The 15,549-nt window shown below is 46.2% G+C and overlaps 1 pseudogene; it reads left to right on the forward strand.

Annotated features, from left to right (window-relative positions):
- Nucleotides 1-5,341: 5,341 nt before the first annotated feature.
- Nucleotides 5,342-14,616, forward strand: LOC126527866 (glycerol-3-phosphate acyltransferase 3-like; annotated as a pseudogene).
- Nucleotides 14,617-15,549: the final 933 nt, after the last annotated feature.

Below are 15,549 nucleotides of genomic sequence, written 5' to 3' on the forward strand. Positions count from 1 at the left end.
CCTTTTATAGTACCACAAAGTCTAGGTTCGTCAGATAATGCTCTTCTTTAACTATGTTATTTCCACAATTACTGCATTGCACCTTGTTTAGGCACTTGTGAACGGTTCCACGTATTTTTCATGTATTCCATATCGTCTTGGCTTAAACCTGCAGCTGGATGAGTTGCTTTCTATTCTTACTGTGTGGTTCGCGCAAATAACACAAGGACAAGAAAGAATCAAAAACCAGTTGAGAGCTTGTGCTTGTGTCGTCAATTGATTCCTTGCATTTGTGCTTATGCAATAATTTTACTTTCTTCAAAGCACTATTCGCTTAGTTTTTTGCGTCTTCCAGCTTGGAAACCAAAATATGGTGCATATTGCAGTACGCAAAATCAATGTTGAAGATTCTGAAGTCGGCATATTAGCTGGGTCATGTGAAGAGATACTCGCATATATTCCTGTAAAACCTCCGTAATCAAACCTCCTTAAAGAAATACTCCTGGGGCACCCTCCAAACTTTTCTCGAGTGTAAAAATGTTTTCCCATAGTTCGCTGCAAAAGCTAATCGATGGATGTAAACATATACTCAAATAGTTCCACGCAAAATCTGCTAATGGATGCGGACAGATACTGCCGCGGTTACCTGCAAACTTTCCTCCATATATGTAAACATATGCTCCCATAGGTCCCCGCAAGAGCTCCTAAACATATACTCCCATAGATCTCTGCAACAGCTCATCGACCGATGTGGACATATACTCGCATAGTTCCTAGCAAAAGCTCCTCGACGTACGTAAACATATGCTCCTATAATTCCCTGCATAAGCTCCTGGAATAAAGTGAATCATCAGCCTTGCCACGCCGACTGCAGAGCAAAGGCCTCTCCTATACCTCTCCAATTACCCCGGTCATGTGCTAATCACATATGCTAACTTCTTAATTTCATGCGCCCAGCTAACTTTCTGCCGCCTTCTGCTACGCTTCCCGTCTCTAGGAATCCAGTCCGTAACCCTTAATGACCCACGGTTATCTTACCTCCTCATTACATGTCCTGCCCATGCCCATTTCTTTTTCTTGATTTCCACTAAGGTGTCTTGAACTCGCGTTTGAACCCTCACCTAATCTGCTCTTTTCTTATCCCTTAGCATTACACCCATCATTCTTCTTTCCATAGCTCGTTGCGCCGTCCTCAATTTAAGTAGAACCCTTTTCGTAAGCCTCAAGGTTTCTCCCTCGTAGGCGAGTACTGGAAAAACACAGGTGTTATACACTTTGCTATTGAGGGATAATGGCAGCCTGCTGTTCATGGTCTGAGAATGCCTGCCAAACGCACCCCAGCCCATTCTTATTCTTCTGCTTATTTCAGTCTCACGATCCGAATCCATGGCCACTACCTGCCCGAAGTAGATGTATTCCCTTGCCACTTCCAGTGCTTTGCGCTACCCATCGTAAACTGCTGTTCTCTTCCGAGACTGTTGAATGTTACTTTAGTTCTCTGCAGATTAATTTTGCACCCACCCTACTGCTTTGCCTCTCCAGTTCAGTGAGCATGCATTGCAATTGGTGCCCTGAGTTACTAAGCAAGGCAATGTATTCAGCGAATCCCAAGTTACCAACCTATTCTCCATTACCTCTTATTCCCAATTCTTTCCAGTCCTGGTCTCTGAATACCTCCTGTAAACACGCTCTGAATAGCATTGGAGAGATCGCATCTCCCTGCCTAACGCCCTTTAATATTGGGTTTTGTTGCTTTCTTTTTGGAGGACTACGGGGGATGTGGAGCCGCTATAGATATCGTTCAGTGTTTTTACATACGGCTCGTCTACACCCTGATTGCCTAATGCCTGCATGACTGCTGAGGTTCCAACTGAATCAAACACTTTCTTGTAATGAATGAAAGCTATATATAAGGGTTGGCTATATTCCGCACATTTCTCTTTTACCTGATTGATAGTATGAGTATGGTCTATTGTTGAGTAGCCTTTACGAAATCCTGCATGGTTCTTTCACTGACAGAAGCCTGAGGTGTTCCTGATTTTATTTGCGATTACCTTAGCAAATAATTTGTAGGCAACGGACAGTGAGCTGATCGGTCCATAATTTTTAGTCTTTGGCGTCCCCTTTATTAGGGATTTTTGTATACGCCCGCTTTTTGTATATGCTCCTTTTATGCTCCTAACCTCACTGAGCCCTACTATATCACATTTCCTTCCCGCTAATTTCTCCAATAGCACTTATAAACTCGCCTCACTAGATAACTTTCTAGCGTTAAACGTTGCAAGGTTCAGATCGCAATGGCGGCCTGTCCGGACGCAGGGATTATTAGCACCCTCTGCTGCGTCACAGATCTGACCGCCGCCGTGGACAGTTGCTTCGCAGCTGCTGGGGGCTGAGGGCCGGAATTTGATTGTTGTATTCACCTAGGAGATTGTGCCCAAGTACTGCACCAGGGTGGGCAATCCTGCTCTGGTGAGGGAGTGCGCTAGCGGTTACTGTCACCGGGATCAGACCGCACTCCAGGCCTGTTTATGCAATTTTATCAACACGCGGATTTTTTTATCCGGTGGAAAATATCGCGCCACCGGGATTCGAACCAGGGTCCTCTTGCACATGAGGCGGATGCTCTACCTCTACGCCACCGCTGCACATCTCATACTGCACATGATCCCATATTTCCTTGCAAAAGCTCCTCGACGGATGTAAACATATGGTCCCATAAATCCCTGCATATGCTCCTTGATGGAGCTAAACATATACTCCCGTAGTTCCCTGAAAAAGCTCCTCGATGGATATAAACATATACTCCCATTGCCTACTGCGAAAGCTCCCCGATGGCTGTAAGCATATACTCGCACAAGTACACCCAAAACCTCCATTCAGCAGGGGAATAAAATTTTTACTCCGCCTAACCGGAGTATATTAACCCCACACTCAAAAAAAGTGTGCACCCTTTGGGGTGTATATCTGCCACACAACAATAGTCGAAATCTCCCTTGATGCGTTTCTTTTCTTTAACGCTGCGAGCCCTGTACTTTCCAGTAACGAACGGCATGCGCGTTATCAGCACGACATTGCATCCCTGACAGGAATGTCGCCGGCGCAGCGTTTTCAAGAAAGGAAACGCACCAAGGCAGATGGCGATTATTGTTGTGTGGCAGATATACACCTCAAAGGGTGCATAGTTCTTTAGAGTGCATCGGGAAATGCACTGGAGGACAAGTCATTTACTCCTACCTCGGATCATTTTTGGTTACGTTGTAGTTACCTGTAACAGTAGCCGGTAGCCTGGTAACGGAAGTACACCCATGAGCAAAATATACGGACCACACGGTCGTCAAAGAACTGAATTTCTTCGTGTTCGCATGTATAAACAGAAACTGACGAGTCCACTAGAAAATTCGTAATGCCAAGTTGGGACTGAAGTCTTTAATTTCAAGTAGCATTCACAGACAAAGGATAAAATGAGTTTCATTGCACAATTCCTTGTCCATTTAATTTTTCTCACGGGTGTACGTCTTAACTGCGGTTAGCCCACCCATGCAACTACGTCATAGCACTGCGCTTTTATGCCTCTGTTGTGGCACGCGTTGCCTCAACATTCCAGCTGCGGCTGACGCTTCTTTGATATCGAAGACCAGCAGCGTTTGGTCTGAGACTCCAGTTGTCTTCGCAGGTGCAGATCACTGTAGTATTTTGTAGACACGATTGTGAACGCGTAAAGTATGCACTGTGCTTTTTTTTAAATGGCTAAAGCTGGCGAGGGACCCTTTACGGTATGCTCTGTATATCAATTAAAGGAACTAAATTGCGCGTAAAAAAACTGAGATCTTAGTGCTATTTCTTTTAAACCCCCGAACACCGCCATACAAACGCGCTGTTGTATTTAAAAGAACAAATAGGCTACTGCATCTTGGAAAAGGGCCTAATAATAACCTGCATTACTCTAGCTAACCCGCTTCAATTCGGTAACGGACACCTATCGTGGATGCGTCAGTCGGTTTGTATGCGTGTTTTTTTATGTTTTTTTTTGTTACCAACCCGAAGCAACCTTGATACGTTGAGCAAATTGTTCGCTCACTAAACATCTTCGATGAGCACGGCGCAGGGTGAACACGATGGCAAGACGCGGACGAAACACAGCACAGATCAGTTTTTCACCTGGCTCTATATTGTGTCCTTGTAGTTACATGTAGTATCCTTTAGTTTTTGGTAATAGGCACTTTGTTATACAGACACAAACGACACTGTGAACACGCCCAAGCTTTAACCGAAGATTGGAGGTTACTTCTGCTCAAAGTTATCGCCAGCTCGAGCTCTAACGAGGACATCCGAAGGCGGCAACCCAGCGCTGAGAAAATATTCAGGATGTGTTCACAAACGCGCTTCCTTGTTTTGCAATAAGCATGGGAATAGCTGATGCCTGAAAGGGCGCAGGTGCCAGAGCGAGCATGTTTGTACAAACTGCCGACGATTGGTTGGCTGCCGTCACCTGGTCTTGGTTGGCAGCTCGAGAAATGATGAGAAGCTCCCTCGCTGATTGCAAAACGCGGCAGCACTGCCATGTTCCGATTGTGAAGCTTGTATGTGAGAGGAGTATGTGAGAGGGTGGTTCATGACCCATGAGATACAGGCATCGCGTAAGACGGTTTTGTTATGTTATTTGAAATTTCCTGCCTGCATAATACTTCAGAAAAGAAGCAGTAAAGTGAGGTGTCCTTGCGTTAATTGAATACGGCAAAAACATGACGGAGCTGTCTGCTGTGTTGTTAAAGCCAATTTAGGGCGACACGAGGCCATGCTCATGTTAGTCACACTCGACATTCATATCGCGCACCGAACTGCCTTTTCGTAATGTGGTGAAAACCAGGTTTTGGAACAAGCGTTCAGTTTTACCTGTAAACAAAAGGACAAAATACCTAAAGGATTTGGAAATGGAGATGGAAGGCTTAGGAAAAAAATAATGTGATAAGCGGGTTCCAACTTCCTGAAAAGAGACATGTGCTAACGAATTGAATAGTTGTTAATGTTTCTGGCTATAAGAAAATGGGGTGAGTTTGTTACACCTAACTTTTGCACCACAGACTTAGTGTTGGCTACATTTTCTCTGATGGGACGAACAGGACACTAGCACGAGAGATGTGCCAGAGTTTTTATAAGGTGACCAGGAATTTTGTCACGAGCCAATAAAGCAAGAAATAAACAATAAGAAAAAGCAGAAGATAAGAAGAATACGAGAAGAAAACAGGAATTGGTGGCAGAAATAAAGAGAAAAGAACACAGAAATTAAGAGTGTACGGATAAAAAGAATACAATATGAAAGTAGAACAAGCGCAAAAGAGCACGCGTAGCTGCGTGGCCAATGGGAGAAGGGACACGTAGCCGAAGAGAGCGTCCCAGCTACGCTCGGGGACGAAGGCGGGGAGAAGGCGCTGGAGGCCGAAAGGACGGGTGGATCGCGGTGACGGCGGCAACCCAGCGCAAGCAGTTCTTCAGCTGCCGCGGCCGCGACTGTCGAGCTGAGTGGACCTCCCACCGGAAGCCGCAGCTACAGGCTGACGGCGCCGCTTCCCGGATACTCTGCTGCTACGATCCGCAGCTTGGGGTTGACCGGGTGATCCAGGCGCCTAGGCCACTACACGCTCCTGACCCGCTGACCACACCAACCGTGAACGGAACGTCTGTCACAGAGACGTCGAGTCTACGACGCATCTGCCGGCCCAGCGACGTGTCGTCGGAAGCAGCGACGACGAGGTGACGCGCCCACGCCGATAGACCTTATGGTAATATTTTCGACTTCCTAATACGTCGTGTGAGAGGACTTAAGGCAATATTTCTAATTAACTAGCTTTGTATATAGTTTGTCGTATGTTACTGTTTTGCCATTGGGTTGACAACGCGTGCTTTCTGGATATGTGTATTTTTCTTATGCTCATGTCCCTTAAAGGCTTTTCCTGACTCAAACGTTCCTTGCGTCGTGTTTACCACCCTGAGACCTTGACAAATTTACTGCAGTTGCAACAGGTAATTACTCTTAAGTGCTCTAATTATTATTATTCGTTAACTAGTATTCCGCTCTACCGCACTAAAGGTGTTTCAGGCGGGTCGCTATGATTTCGTCAGCGGATGTATTTGCGTGCGTCGATGTCGATTGTCCATTGGTTATGCGTTTGCTGCATCATATAACCCCTTTAGTGCATGGTGTATCATATATGATAAACATGCACTAGCATAACAGAAACGAAAATAAGGAGAATCCTACGGCCACCCCGACCACGTGGCCTGCCGGTGGAGGTGATTCCCTAATGGCGACGCACACCCGTTGCCCGTCTCTGGGTCACCGGAACGCCAAGCAGGCTAGGTATACTCTCAGCAGGTATTGCGTACGTACGGTTGAAAAGCCTCTGTTTCTTGTGCTATAGCTTCGGAGCATCATCACTATGTCATTAAAGGAGAAACAATAAAGAGTGAAGTGCTAAAATGTTTGCGCCGAACCATTCGGCAGCGCGATCAACACTTTTCGTCTTCAGGGCAAGAATTATTTATCGACGACTTCGCATGTTCTATGTTCAGCCGGGCGCTCGCCATAATGTTTCAATTTGTGCGTGTGCAGTTGTCCATAAGAAATACACGCCACGACGATGGGGCAGACTTCCAAACTTTTGTGAAATACCTCATAAAGCGCATCCCAGGTAAAGTGCTCTCATTTTTTCCGTGATTCGCAGAAATGGTGCCGCTGGGTAATATCAGCTGAAGGGACCATATTAGAAAGATAGAATTATTATAGCGCAAGTACAAGAAAAATTTGTTTTGCTAGCGCTGTGCCGAGGTCTCTTAGGAAAACAAATATGATAATGTATATAATTTGCCATGTCATTTTTATTCAACCCGTCATCAGTGAAGCGTGTCAAAACATGGTGCGTCATATGGTCGGGAGCAATGAATAGCACAACGAATGAGAGCAACCAGACCGCAGAACACTGCATCACTTCAGTGTTGCTATTACAGAATTCCGAGAGTCAAATGGTGATGGTAAGTATCGAGGACACTCCGCAAAAAGAAGTTGAAGTCCTGATGCTCACCGTGCCTCTCGAGGAGTAGGCGTCCGGAAATTGAGTCTCCATGTGTACGGCACTCGTGGAATACGCCATAACGATACTGGGCCCACTCGTGTATACGAAAGTGTAGGCTGGAAGAAAAGCATAAAGTCGTGCAATGAACGCACGCATTAAAGTACACTTTTATTTTTTGCTCTCCGATGCATGTTAATAAAGAGCAATACGTACAGCGAAACTGCACCACCCGAAAGAAAAATCGAAACCTCTTTGACGACACCTGTCTCACTGAAATGAAAACATTTAGGGCTAGAGGAAATGTAGAATAACAGCGAACGAATAAGTCAACAGAAGAAACACAAGCGTAAGCTGTGGATACTACAAGAGATCAATGCGCTATGGCACCCGCTGAAATTTCGCTGTTAGTTGTAGACGTGACCGGGAATATTCTTGCGTGCTATTGCCCGGCGTTTATTTGACAACGCAAATAGCTCTCTTTTTGCTTTGCCATGTTCGCTTTTTGTTGCCCTTAACCAGTCGTCTCATTTACACCAGAGCGTAACTTTCCCTGCGATCATTCCATGACTCATGCGTTGTGACTCATAAGAACCTTCACTACACCTCAGACGGGCATTCGTGCAATACATCTGCGGTGAGCCTACCTGTGCCTTGACAAAGAGAGGCCTGATAGGCGAAACGTTGGCTGCTACCTTCATCTTAGTCTTGTTTTGCTCATCACCTTGAATTTCCATCTCCCGCATTCCTCGAGTTTTCCCTGGATTTTCAAAGCCAGGCGCACAGAGCGTCACTTTAATGGTGGAAGGTGAAACTCGCTTTGTTGACGGCGATGTTGAATGATCCGGGAGACATGGACAGCTGTAATGCTCGAAGCACGTCTCCTGCTCGCTGCTTGTTGTTCACGTGGTGCTATGACCACCAGTAGTGTGTTCTCAAAGCGTAAACGCACGTATGGTCGGTAAGGCACATGCCCATTAAATTTCGCATCCAGCAGCTAGGGAACCAATCGATGGCCTCCAAAACAAAAGATGCATCGTGCATATTTCAGTGAAATTTGCTGAAGACACTAGGGCCGAGGTTTACGCAGTCCAATTGGGCATTTTTCTTTTCATTTCGCATGACTTTCTCTTTGAGCAGTACCATGTGGCATATTGAGCAGCCCTCGCTTGACCAACAATAATGTTTTGAAAGCTTCGTATGCACTGTGTAATTAGGTCCCCTCAATGATGGCCCCTTTCGATGTCTAATGCGCAGCAGCAGTAGCTCATGCGAAAAATTGTTGTCTTTGTTGTTGTTGCAAGAGACGAGGACACCGCACAGAAGACTGCAGACTACAGAACCGAGAAAAAGCAGCAGGCGTGGTTTCCTAAAATGGTGGGAAGGCAGCATCATCGCAAGGATCGACCAAGGATACTCAGGATACATATGAGGCGTCGAAAACCATGCTCTCTGGCTACAAGGACGCGTTCGAGAAGAGGAGACTATCACTGGTTCTTCCTATATTTGACGGAGCGGTCAACGGAATACGAGTATCGGTTCTTTGAGATAGTAGAACCAACACGGCCTCGGTGAGACGGAGTTTCCTTCGGCAGCAAGAACTAACAGGAGAAACAGCGGCGGTTGTCATGGTCGACACCACGGTTAGGCATTTGCATGAGGCCAGAATTCAAGTTTCTACTCCCTACCACTCTGGGTGGCTGATAGTGAAGTGCGTAGATAAACCGCTATACGATTTAATATTGGGCAATCTACCATGGGTAAGAAGCGTGGATGACCCTGATATCAAGTCAAAAAGCAGCTGCAGCGAAACGGGAAAAGCGAAAGAAAAACAGCTAGGGCATGGTCCTAACATAGCGACACAATATATCAAGACTAGGGAGCATAGTCCAGCAGTTTCGTCGGCGGTAGCTACAAGATCAAGTACGCGGCGAACATTGAGGGCCATGAAGGTACCTACAACCGAAGTACATAAGGTGACGCCAACCGATTTTGTGGAAATGCAAAGAAATGATTCCCTATTGGCCTGCTCTGAGTAGCAAAGAGAGTCAACGGCAAAGGAAAGAGGAAGAACCATTTGGAATTCCAGAGGAAAAATGGATTGTTGTACAGGTGACGTAAGTCTACCTCGGGCAGAGAGGTGATGCAGTAAGTGGTTCCTAATTCACTACGACGGACGGTCTTGAATTTGGGACACGACAGCATCACGGCGGGGCACCAAGGCATAAAAAAAACGGTGGCTAGGATCACAGAATTTTTCTAGCCGGGACTACAAAGCGAAGTAAGGAGATACATAAAATTATGTGACATGTGCCAGCGTACGATACCAAAAGGACAAGTAAATTGAGTTCCACTTGGGAATATGACCAAATACAAATGGACTATTTCCATTCAAGTATATGCCATTTCGACTAAAGATGGCCGCTGCAGTATTTACGGAACTGATGAGAAGAATACTTCACGGTCTAAAAAATGTGGAACATTATATTGACGATACTTTTGGTGGCGACAGACACTTGAGAAGAGCACCTCGAAGCAGTAGAATGATTACTTTATATAGGTTCCAGGAAGCCGTGCTGACCATCAAGCCAACGAAGTGTGAATTCTGGTTTCACGCGGTGACATTTTTGGGACACAAGTTAGGCACGGGAGGCATATTCGCGAAAGACAAAACACTAGTGAAGATTGAAGAATCAAACCCACCGAAGTACAAGAAAGAAGTACACTCTTTTCTGCGATCGTTGTTGTTCTACAGCGACTTCATTCCACATTATGCGGAGATAGCTCATACATTGGTGGAATTAGCAAAAACAGCTGCAAGCAATACAGTGGAATGGACAAAATTGCTAGAGAACGCATTTGAAACACTCAAGCAGTACATGGCCAATCCTCCCATTCCTGTGGCGCCCAACTTAGAAATAAAATTTGTTTTGCGCACAGATGCATCAGAGATAGCACTGGCGCGGTGTTGCTACAAGAAAATGACAATGTATTACACCCAGTATTCTATGCAAGCAAACGATTGCTTAAAAGGGAAAGGCACTACTCGACTGTGGAAAAAGAATGTTTAGCTCTTGTATAGGCAGTCAAACGGTTTCACATATACCTGTATGGAAAACACTTTTGGGTGCAGACGGATCACCAACCCCTTGAGTTCTTGAATAAGGCAAAGTTAAACAATTCCAGAGTGATGAGATGGAGCCTTGTGCTTCAAGAATATAGCTTCCATGTAGAATACATCAGGGAATGAGAAAATATTGGAGCAGATTTTATGAGAAGAACTTCATAGTACATGATGTGACAAGTGTTATAACAGTTTACTCTAGAGCTGTTGTGGTTTAGGCTTGTTGGACATAGACTTTTTTTGTGTGCAATGGTGAACTCGATGATGCGTACAGTGCAGTGAATAAGTGAACTGAAGTGAGGAGAAGTGATGTGTGGGGAAGGTACCCAGTGGTGGTGCAAATCAGAAAAATGGTGGAAGGTATCAAGTGTAAATATGTTGGAGGGACACAGGAAGACGATGGAAACATTCAATACAAGGAAAAAGAAGCAGTTTTTTATATGGAAAACACTCTTGAAGGTGGCCATAATATGTCATGAGCCAATAAAAGAAGAATGAAAGAAGAAGGAAAAGCAGAAGCTAAGAAAACGAGAAGACTCGAGGAGTCGGTGGCAGAAATAAAGAAAAAAGAAGAGAGAAGATAAGAGCGTACGAATAAAAAGAATAAAATATGAAAGCAGAAGGAGAAGCGCAAAAGTGCACGCGCAGCTACGTGAGCGATTGGAGAAGTGACACGTAGCCGAAGAGCGCGTCCCAGCTACGCTCGGGGATGAAGGCGGGGAGAAGGGGCTGGAGGCCGAAAGGACGAGTGGATTGCGGAGACGGCGGCAACACAGTGGAAGCAGTTCAGCTGCCGCAGCCACGACCCACCGGCTGAGTGGACCTCCCACCGGAAGCCGCAGCTACAGGCTGACGGCTCCGCTTCCCGGATACTCTGCTGCTACAATCCGCCGCTTGGGGTTGACCGGGTGATCCAGGCGCCTAGGCCACTAACACCCTCCTGAGCCCCCGACCACGCCAACCGTAGACGGAACGCCAACTGGTTACGTATACACTCAGCAGGTATTCTATAAGCATTGTTGACGCGCCTTTCTTTTTTGTGCTACAGCTTCGGCGCGCAATTATTATGTGAATAAAGAAGAAACAATAAAGGGTGACGCGTTAAAATGTTTGCGCCGAAGCATTTCGGAAGTTTTCATCATTTGGGCAGTTATTATTAATGCACGACATCGCAAGGCCGCATAGTAGTGCATACGTCCTGGAATATCAGGTCGACCATTAAAGATGCGCTCCATCGCACGTTCTATATTCACCAGGGCGCTCGCTATAATGTTTCAATTTCCCCGTGTGCGGTTGCTCATATGACCAAGGCGCCAGGAGGATGGGGCAGACTTTCAAACTTTTGCGAATAACCTCATAAAGAGCATCCCAGTTGAAGTTCTCTAATTTTTTGCGTGATTCGCAGAAATGGTGAAGCTGTGTAATATCAGCTGAAGGGTTCAAATTAGGAGGCTACGATCAATATTGCGCAAGTGCCCCCCCAAAACATGTTTTGCTAGCGTTGTCCCGAGGACTGTTACGAAAACAAGTATGATAATGTGCGCGCCTAAAACATGCTACGTCGTGTGGCCGGGAGCAAAGAATAATACAACGAATGAGGGCAACCAGAACGCAGAATACTGCATCACTTTAGTGTTGCTATTGCAGAATTCCGAGAGTGAAATGGTGGTGGGAAGTATGGAGGACGCTCCGCAAAAAGAAGTTGGAGTCCTGATGCTCACCGTGACTCTCGAGGAGTAGGCGTCCGGAAATTTAGTCTCCCCGTGTACGGGGAGACTCCCCGTGTCGAATACACCGTACCGAAAATGGGCCCATTCGTGTATATGAAAGTGTAGGCTGGAAATAAAAAATGAAGTCGCGCAATGAACGAACGCATTAAAGTACACTTTTATTTTCTGCTCTACGATGCATGTTTATAAATAGCAATACGTACACCGAAACTGCACCACCCGAAAGAAAAATTGAAAGCTCTTTGACAACACTTGCCTAACTGAAAATAAATAGTTAGTGCTACGGGAAATCAAGAATAACAGCAAACGAATAGATGAGCACAGAAAACGCTAGCGTAAAATGTGGATAATACGAGAGATCAATACGCTATGGCACCCTTTGAAATTTTGCTTTTAGCCATACACGTGGCCCCGAATATTCTTGCATTCTATTGCCTCGATTTTTATTGGTCAACGCAACCACTTCTCATTTTACTTTGTCATGCTCAGTTCTTGTGGCCCTTGGCGAGTCGTCTCATTCAGTCCAGAGTGTACCTTTCCCTGCGATCCCTTAATAAAGCTAGGTGTCTTATACGAAAATTCACTTCAACTCAGGCAGGGATTCGTGCAATACATGTGCGATGAGCCTAAGTGCGCTTTGACAAAAACAAGTCCGCCAGCCGAAACGTTGGCTCCTGCTACCACCTTGATCTCGCTTTGTTCTTGAATTTCCATCACCCACATTCCCGGTGTTTTTCATGCATGTGCAAAGCCAGTGGCACAGCGCGTCGCTTGGATGGTGGTTGATGAGACTCGCTTTGTTGACGGCGAAGTTGAACGATCCGGGACACAAGGGCCACTGTGATGCTCGAAGCGCGTCTCCTCCTTGCTGCTCATTGTTCACGTGGTGCTTTGGTCACCAGTAGAACGCGCTCAAACGCAAACGCACGTATGGTCAGTCCGGCAGATGCCCCTCCTACTTCAAATCCAGCAGCTAGGGGAGCAATCGGTGGCCTCCAAAATACAAGATTCCGAGACCCTAATTCATTGAAATGTGCTCAAGACATAAGTACCGGGGATTACGCAGTCCAATTGGGCATTCTTCTTTTCATTTTGCATGCATTTCCTTTTCAACAACACCATATCGATGATTGAGCAGCCCTTGCTTGCACGACGATAAGGTATTATAGGCTTCGTGCGCACTGTACAATTAGGTCCCATCAATGAAGTTCCCTTCCAATATGTAGTTGCCAACCACAATAACTCATGCGAAACAGTGTTGTTCTTCTGTGCACTATGTGGTCTTTTCAAAACGCTCCGATTGCGATGGCTCCTATCAGTAGATAATAAAATTCCAAATCTAGCTATCTTCTGTGACCTATATTCACGATCTATAAGGCATGCGTGTTTCGTAAGAGCGATATCCGTTGGAGTGTAATTGGCACTTGCGCGCTATTTATCATCGACGGCTTAGTTTCGCAAGGTGTCATACGCACAACCGCTGCAACCGCGGTGTATCGCATCAACAGCACGAAGCACGCACGTCTGAGGGAGGCGCGGGGCGATAGGCAAGAGAAGGCAACAGATCGGCAAATTTAATGGCGATGATATTTATGCCTCGCGTGATCTCGATAATATTATTGGATTTATCGCATCAATGTCAATTGTTTGTCACCTGCACGTCCTTCGTGTTGCTCCTATTACTTTTTATCAGTAACAAACAACAGTCTTGGGATAAGAAAGCAGTACCTAAGTATGGCCGAATAAAAATTCAGCGAGCCAATCGGCAACGCCTTAAACGAGAAGAAAGTGCAGAGAACCTCGCAGATTTGGATTCTGAACTGATAAACTGCACAACTTCACTGATCACGAGGGACGATGCTAGTGTTGGAGCTGAGCAGCCAATTATCAACATCCCACAGAAGGAATACCACCTTGGTGACATCCCATACTTCATCAAGAAAGGCGTTGAGGCCATCATTGATGATGTGGTGACCAAGTGGTTTGCTACTGAAGAGCTACCTTCCTTGAATTTGCTGAAAATGACCAACAAAAAATATACATTTTTCAGTTTTCGGTTGACCATAATATGGCACATTGGCTGTCCGCAGCGCTATGTCATTCTCTTCCCAATGAGGGTGGCACTGACATGCATTGGCATGATTTGGCTTATCTTCTGTACAGCTATACTAGGATATTTTCCAGAGGGTCGGCTCAAGCGATTCCTGTATTTGCCCGTCAGTCTGATCGCTTTCCGGATTCTCTCGAGAGCTCTGTCAGCCATAGCCACACACCACAAGAGAGAAAACCGTGCCAAGCCTAGTGGCATCTGTGTAGCAAATCACGCTTCCCCCATTGACGTGGCTATGCTGGCGAGCGACAATTGTTATGCATCGGTGTGCAGACCCAAGGTGGGTTCCTTGGTGTTATTGAAAGAGCGCTCAACAAGGCAGCCTCACACATCTTGTTTGAGCGAGCTGAGATCAAGGACAGGCAGGCCATTGACACCGACTGAGAGCATGTTGAAGATCCTGCAAAGCTCCCCATTCTCATATTTCCTGAAAGCACATGCATCAACAACACATCAGGGATGCAGTTCAAGAAGGGCAGCTTTCACGTTGGTGGCACCATCTACGCAGCTGCTATGAAGTATGATGCACGAATTTGGGACGCCTTCTGAAACAGCAGCAAGCAGAACTACATCCACTACCTGGCTATGATGATGTCAGTATGATCGGTGTGCAAATCTGTGCCTTAAGAGTGCGGAACCGTCGACAAAATTAAGAAGAACCCTCTCCTAAAGATTCTGTTTCCCTACGAGGTCTGGCTGAGCGATTTTAAACTACTCAGTGAAGGCATCGTCGAAAAAGCGAGGTACCTAACTTTTTTCTTCAAAGACGCCCATCATTTTATCTTCAACGTCCCTGCACAGTTCTCCCGCCAACTTGGCTTACTGGCAAGTGCACGGCCTAACAGGTCGGGCATTGGGCTGCCGCGTTGATATAAGCATATTCCAAGTGAACCACTGAATCATCTGTTCTGTTATGTACGTGACTATCGTTATGTGCCACAGTTGAATAAACCTCTTAGACGCCAGCTTAGGCCACAGAGCATGTGCGATTTTTCAACGAATCTGCAACAGCGCTATAGTAGCGGAGGCTCCCAATGTCCGCCGAGGAACGAACACGATCGACAAGTCGCGAGCTACGGAGAGAACCCTCCATACTACCGAGCCCAAACAGGCGCCTACCGCTCGGCTGGCCAGCCTCCTCTCTTAATCACTCCCGCTCCCAATGAATTCACACTGGCCCCGGCATCAATCGGCCGCCTGCAAACATCTTTTGGGCCAACTTAGGCCACTGCCATATGCGTATGCACCACTGCATATACTGCGCATACGCTGCTGCTCCAGCAGAAAAAAAAAGTGCTTAAGATAAATTTTTCCGGTGCTGGAATAAATTATACCCGCGTAGTATGCATTTACATAGGATGGTTTCACAGACATTCGTGCAAGATAGGCGCGTCACGTGTGGACTTTGCAACGACACTACTGGACGCAGAGCCTCCGGAAGGCGCGAGGGAGAGGGCGTTGGAGGCAGACACGCTGCCCACGTGACGAATATTGGTGGCGACATTACGGTGTGTTGCTGTGTTGATTCAATACTAA

The sequence above is a fragment of the Dermacentor andersoni genome, chromosome 9 (assembly GCF_023375885.2).
Source record: "Dermacentor andersoni chromosome 9, qqDerAnde1_hic_scaffold, whole genome shotgun sequence".
NCBI lineage: Eukaryota > Metazoa > Arthropoda > Arachnida > Ixodida > Ixodidae > Dermacentor > Dermacentor andersoni.